General features: G+C 46.9%; 1 long non-coding RNA gene across 1 annotated transcript; it reads left to right on the forward strand.

Annotated features, from left to right (window-relative positions):
• The first annotated feature begins 1,150 nt into the window (after positions 1-1,150).
• On the forward strand, positions 1,151-4,416 carry LOC135400098 (uncharacterized). The gene is made up of 4 exons (XR_010424516.1): positions 1,151-1,240; positions 2,274-2,381; positions 4,098-4,273; positions 4,352-4,416. It is a non-coding gene; the product is annotated as an uncharacterized LOC135400098 (long non-coding RNA).
• The last annotated feature ends 2,383 nt before the right edge of the window (positions 4,417-6,799 follow it).

Genomic DNA, 6,799 nt, shown 5'->3' on the forward strand with positions numbered 1-6,799 from the left:
ATCAAGGTACTGCTTGCGACACAGTTGTCGGAAATCAGCACCCCGGTGGCGCAAGATCATTTATTTCGATTAAGAAACACGTGCATCATATACACTCTAAGAAAAAAAGGAGTAAAACGGGGAGTAATTGCAGCTTCTACTCCCCTCGATTGCAATTACTCCCTATTTTAATCCCCTAACCCGATATTTAGTCCCGGCATTTACTCCCCAGGACTGCAAATTGTCACGGAACTTCGCGAATGGTCTCCTGAATTCAACAGTCTACGTATATGTGTGCCCTCGGTCAATTTGAACGGCATAAAGCTGTATAACTCAGCCAATGTAGCAATTTTCCAGCCACACAGAGTAAGGAACAGTTAGCGCAACTTTCTTCACAAATTGTGCCCTATGTATGGCGCAAGATTTTATATAACTCGATATATTACCGTTGACGGTTTGCTTCAAAGTATTTTCATGCACGCGCACGAATTATGTACCTGGGGCTCTTACAATAGCGCGTGAAATGCAGTCTCCACTCTGTGACATTCATTTACTCCAGTGCATTTACTCCCGAAAGGGACTATTTTTTGTGGCAATGCATTTAGTTCCCAAAAGGAGTAAAAGTACTCCTTTTTTTCTTAGGGTGTAGTCCACTTTTAAATACAATAATGGAGTAGCATTGTCGAGGGCAATCAAGGAAATATGGGCTGCAGCACTACTGACAGGTGATTTCAGACAGCCATGTCGCGAGCAGTACATCTCCACGAGCATATAGCAGCAACGTAACATAATCAAACTCAATGAGCAGAAATGTTGCGTTAGTAGCACACTGGCTGGCTCATTAACCTACCACTCCTACTACATACCTGCGTTACGTTTTCACAGGAACTGCATACTTTGACATGGCTGTCAATGATTAGCTTTCATGTTCCTTCCGGTTCTGCTGTTTCTCATGTAACTGGATTGACGTGTACACGCGATTCAGTATCTTTCGGCGAGCATGAAGACGACAAATAGCCAATTAGCAGCTGAAACTACTTTTAATGCGGAATGACTGATTTGGTTTATTCCGAGAATGCAATTATTATTTGATACTATTGGGGCATTCGGTGTTGTATAAAACGAGGTGCACGAAACCCTGCTGAGCACATCCGATCCAATAGGGCAAATATGAAGTTCTTGCTTGCTATCCTGCTACTTATCGTGGTTTGTGATGCTTACGGAGATCCTGATTCTTACATTGGCAGATGGGAACAATGTGGTAAGTGAAACTTGCAGAGCCTATGCGTGGCAGAAACTGGAGCGCAGAATCTGGAAACGTGGCAGAAAAACAGGAACTAGCGTAGACGAAATCACTGGTGTTCTGTGCGGTTCTGTGTAACCTACGCACGATGTATTTTTGCGATGCGAGGTGAATACTGTAAAAGTCGTCGATGTCGCGGGGAACATATTTTCTTGTTTTGGTGCAGGGCTTAGTGGAGAAACAGCTCGCGGGAACTTAAATTCGCGGAAAACGCGGGCTCATGTTTCTCGGTGATCTCAGAGATCAGTACGTTGAAGCTACTTTCCAACGAAGACCATGCCCTTTGCGATAAAAATACAATCCCCCGGTGGAAAAAATTACCCTGCTTAGTCTTCGGCGGGGGTAGCGAAAGCGCACACTGAGCGCTAGGTCAGTACCTAGGTCGCCGGAAGAACTAAAGAACCCCAGGTACTACATAGATGGGTAGAAATCCAGCGAACCGGTAGAGATGTAGGAAAAGAGTAGCCTCAGGACAGAAGCCGGCGGCTTCTGTCCTGAGGCTACTCCCAGGTAATAGATAGTCTCGTATGAAGAAGAAGCTCTGTTGCAGTCGGAATTTCACATTGTGGGGTTGTTGCGTCAGTTACAATCATTACACGCAATGTTCACTATCAGAGTTTCGCGGGTACATAAATTAGCTAATTTTTGGCGCTCGCGAAAAACGCGAAAGATCGTTCCGCGAGGAAAAAAAACGACTTCTTTTTTTTTTGATTCCGTGTTAGCGCCACGAAGCTACTGTGGCTATGAGCGATGTACAGATGTCGACAGATGGAGGACAGCAGGAAGGAGGGGGGACAGAGGGGTTAGTATGCGTGCCGGGCCGACAAAACGACTTTTACAGTATGTGATCATGCGAGGTGAAGTGTTTGATAAAAGCGCCCTTTCGAGCGTAGATGCCTTTGGTGTTTTGCAATGGTTAATGGTAAATGATTATGATTTGGAATGGTAAATGGTTAATGATTTCAGGGTTCAAGCGATATTTTCTATGCAGGGAATCATCCCTTTGACAAGGTTGGGGCACGATATTGCGAAGTTGACGACTGCTTTGGTTTTGCTGGGTCCTTCCTTCTCCTGAACTTCAATGGGACGAACCACGCAGGTATACCTTATTTTCCTCCTGTAGGAGCTATGCTACAAGTGACCGCACAGGAAACCAGTCGCGGGCAGAAGCGAAGATTTACGGAACGAGAACCAAAAGGGGTGAGCGCGAGCGGGTGAGTCACAGGTGATGCTCGTCGTTGTCGTCGGGCTGCTACACCACTTTCCCTCCGCTGTAGACGAGAGGTGTTGTCCAACGGAGCATGCGAGGGGGGGGGGAGGATTTGAGCCGCGGAGGATGAGTTGGGGCGATGAGGGAAGCCGGCGGAAGGATTATATGATGCGGGTCGAGATAGGCGGGCTTGAGCCGCTCCACAGAAACAGTGTCCTGACGACTGTTCGAGTCCAGGGTGAAGTGGCGGTCCGTTCGGTTGAGGACCTAGTATGGGCCCTGGTAAGCTGGCTGGAGAGGAGTGCGGGTGGCGTCGGTCCGTACGAAGACGTGTGACGAGTCAGCGAGATCCCTAAAGATGAAAGGGCTTGTGGAGCAGGGTAGGCGGGCTGGTATGGGCTGCATGTGCCGGAAGATCTCCCGGACGTTGTCGAGGGAGGATTGTACGGGTGGGTTGGGGAGAGGAAGAATTCGCCAGGAAGACGAAGGGCAGTCTCCCATCTTCCGTCTATAAAGACTATACAATGTCATTACTCGATACCTGAAGAAGGAACAAAACAACGGGGGTGGGAATCAGTTGGCGACGTCCCTGCCCACTGATCCAACGTTACCGGATTCCGATCCTGGCGAAGACACCAGCAACTGGGTGCGACGGTACAGGTTGCTTAGGCACATTAACCTCCCCGGGGACGTTAGATATGGGGTGCGCCCACATCCACATGTCAGTGCACGTTAAAGCACGACCTGATTAATGAATCATGTCCTACGTGATTAGGGTCTCCTGGGCTCCCTGGGAGCCGCCCTGTTTTTGTTTTTTGTTTTTATGAATAGCAAGCCGACGTGCTGCCTGGCTGACCTTTCCCCTTTCCTTTTCTCCTTTCTTTTTGGCAATAAATACCTCCCCCACCCCCCCGCCCAAACCCTCACCAGCTCGTACGTCACAGAACCCTCAGATGGGAAAATATAACCAACAGATCGGTCACAATGAATCTGAGAAAGTCTGCTTTCTACTTCATCTACTTCCACTACAGTTACATTTTGACGACGAAGTGGGGATGTTTTCCACTCTAGGAGTGGAAAAGGGGGCGTGGCCAGGGGGTCTAACATGGGTGATAACGATGATGAGACATGACGGTAATGATCGGAGTGCCGATTTGCGATCCTGATCGTGACGATGGAAATGTCGGAAGGCGCTGTTGAGGTCACAATGAGTCCTTTAGGCAAAAAAGAAAACCAACTACATGACGTAAGGGCGCCCTGGAGTGTGCCGCTGTGTCCCAAGGGCCGAGGACGCACGACATGTTGAAGGGGCGACTCCCAAGGGTGGCAAGCTGTGATTGCAGTGTACGCCTCTCGCTTATATATGTCCGACAGCGGAGGAGTATGTGCTCATAATCCGTAAGTTATCGAATAAAGTGTTCTAATTAGATATTTCGTACAGCCATACTGTGCTGAATGTCAGGGCGGACCCGTTAAAGCTTCAGAGGCTAATACTTACAAGTGAATAATGGTTTTACATGAACTCATGTCTCACAAGTGCCTGCTATTTTGATGAATTACGAGTTTGCATTTTGTATGCATACATTTTCCATCTCGCACTTTTAGGACACCCTATTGACGTGGGAGCACGGGCGTACGTTCATATTGTTGACAATCCTCAAGACTCATTCCACTATAGCAGCCACTGTCAAGATCTGGGGACAAACTATCCATGCCGAGCGACTCCTAAGCAACGCGTAAGCGGTTACGCTAGAGTCGACCTTCCTAGCAGTTTGAAAAAGGTGAAGTTCCCGTACTATGTGCATAACTATGCAGTTATCGGTGCTAACTTCATATATTACAAATTTCCTCCGTTCCAGGGACTAGCAAGAATAAACTTCGAAATTCCTGACGTCGGATGTGGTATGACGTACTTTCTAGTGTCTAGATCTCTACTGGACGGTTGAGTTGAGATGAGAAGAAATACAAATGAAATTTGGATTCCATTCGGAGTGTAGAAGAAGCGCTAAATGCCATTACGAATAAAAGCTTCCGTAAAACAAGTTTGAAGATGTGGACTTTGTTTCATCTTCGCCTTGAAAAGATTCATGTTTCATAAATATTAGCGCCGCAGTTAGCAATTATTCGTTACGTACGTCAGCAAGATTCCTAGATTTTCATGTCCTACTTAGCTTAGTTGTGAAGCGGAATAAAGTAGGAACCTTCTGTCGTGGGTTGGAAGCATATTCCAGGATACTGAGGCCAGGGTCGTATAGGGCCACGTACCTTGAGTACCGTACTCGACATACTGTACACTCTTACACACCCATGATTATCATTTTTCATTGTCATTTGTTGCACAGAATATCACTTGTTATAATAGAGCATGTTTATTAAGTAGTAGTTTGCCTTTTCGCATATCAGTTAGGTAGTCTTGGTGTAGCTTGCGGGGATTAGTACGTACTGTTGTCATTGTAGTTGCTATACACGTCAGAACTCGTGAATGACGTACTATTCATAAAAAAATTTCAACATATCACATTTTGTAAGATATAATTTGTTAGCCTCTGTGATTGAAACGATGTAATGAGCAGTCATCGCGGCGTCAATTAATCAATGTCCCCAATTATTACAACGTAAGAATAGTTTGGACAATCCCTGCAGCGGTGTCAGATACATTTCGTAAAAAAAATGTTCATTTGCAAGGCCATGGCGCAGCTATAAAGGCAAGATACTGATATAGCATCCATGAAAGAATGCATTAGTATTCAACTTGTGAAAGTTACTAAGCAAGGGTTTATGGCTAGTAATGATAGGAGTTACTACTTTTGAAATCTCTCAGCGAATACTCAGCTAGTTGAAAACTAGTAAACGCGTTTGAGGTTTGTAAGTGCAACGGTTACTAATTAACTAACTAACGGTTACATCGCAAAATCTGCCACCTAGATTTGTACCGAAGTAGAAATTATCTGCAAACAATGTGCACCGAGCATGCTATTTCTCAAAATCATGGAGGAAGGAAACACAGGAGCGGCCCTTCCAATATTTTGCCATTGGGACGGGCGTGCCAGCTTCGCACTGCATGCTGGGATGCTCCTGTCTACCACGTGACCGCTCACGTGACCCCAAGAGCATGCGCAGGCCAGCTGCCAAAGCAGACGACGGGGAGTCGTGGCTGTGTGGCTGTGTTGCAGTTCAGAATCGGATATCTGCGTTGTGATGAACGCCGCGCGTCGACCTTTATTTGCGTGTGTTCGGAGGCTTACTCTTGGTTTACCCCTTTACTACAAGACCGGTCAGGTTCTGCAGGACAACCACGCAGGACTAGAAACATCAGTCGCGGTAGCGATGTTTGTGTGACGACGTGGCCGCGTGTTGTGTGTTGCTGAAGTGGTAAAGCATGCCAGTAATCAAATTTGTACAAGGATGGAGGAAATCAATTGAATCTGCAGCTGTAGCACAGCGCCAGCTTGCAAAGGAAGGGTTCAAGATGACTCTCTCACAGACAGGGGTACGCCGAAACAGCCGGTCAAGTACGTGCTTACAGGAAACGTTATTCCTGCGACAGAGCTGCTTTCTGTTGAATGACAGCCGTAACCGCGGTTCGAACACGTTAACAAGACGTTGTTTCCGCAGTGGTGCTCACATTTTAAGAGTAAATGTCTTTGGAAAAGCGTAAAAGCACGAAAAGCAGCGAGAGCAACAACGCGTTGTCAAACCGAAACTTTAGAGAGGATCACGTGGTGGACAGGAAGTAATGGCGGTTTTGACAGGAGCGACCGCCAGAGGGGTCCCACGGAAATCTGCTCGAAACGGCCGCTCCTGTGTTTCCTTCCTCCATGCTCAAAATAGCCACTTCAATCCGTATCCAATCCAGCGTGAGTTATGGCTGCCGTCGCTCCTCAATGGGTGTGTGGATGTGTTCACGGTATTTCCAATCACTGCGGACGTACGATCCTGTGCGTTCTGTGCAGTTGTGTCTGTTCTTCGCACAATGTTGTCGTAGTTACGCTGGGCACCTTCTTCTACATCATCCAAAGCAGCCTCAGCTGGCTGGCGAGCATCACAATATTTAACGAACATCACACATTCATTCCCGTCGTCCTGCGTATGTTGGCTAAAACACTTCTTCGGTAGTCCGCAGATTATGTTTTGTGGTTGCCATTGAATGGCAGTACTTGCAGTAGGCAGCTTCGTTTTCGCTTTCGCAAGTGAAGGATGTTTTCTGTCACAAGTGCTTTGTGAAACAATTTTCTTCTGCAACGGCCCTGAAAGCTATGTTGCGAAGGTTTGCCAACGGAAATTGTTTCAAACGCTATTCGTAACTA

Source organism: Ornithodoros turicata, chromosome 7 (genome assembly GCF_037126465.1).
Source record: "Ornithodoros turicata isolate Travis chromosome 7, ASM3712646v1, whole genome shotgun sequence".
Classification (NCBI taxonomy): domain Eukaryota; kingdom Metazoa; phylum Arthropoda; class Arachnida; order Ixodida; family Argasidae; genus Ornithodoros; species Ornithodoros turicata.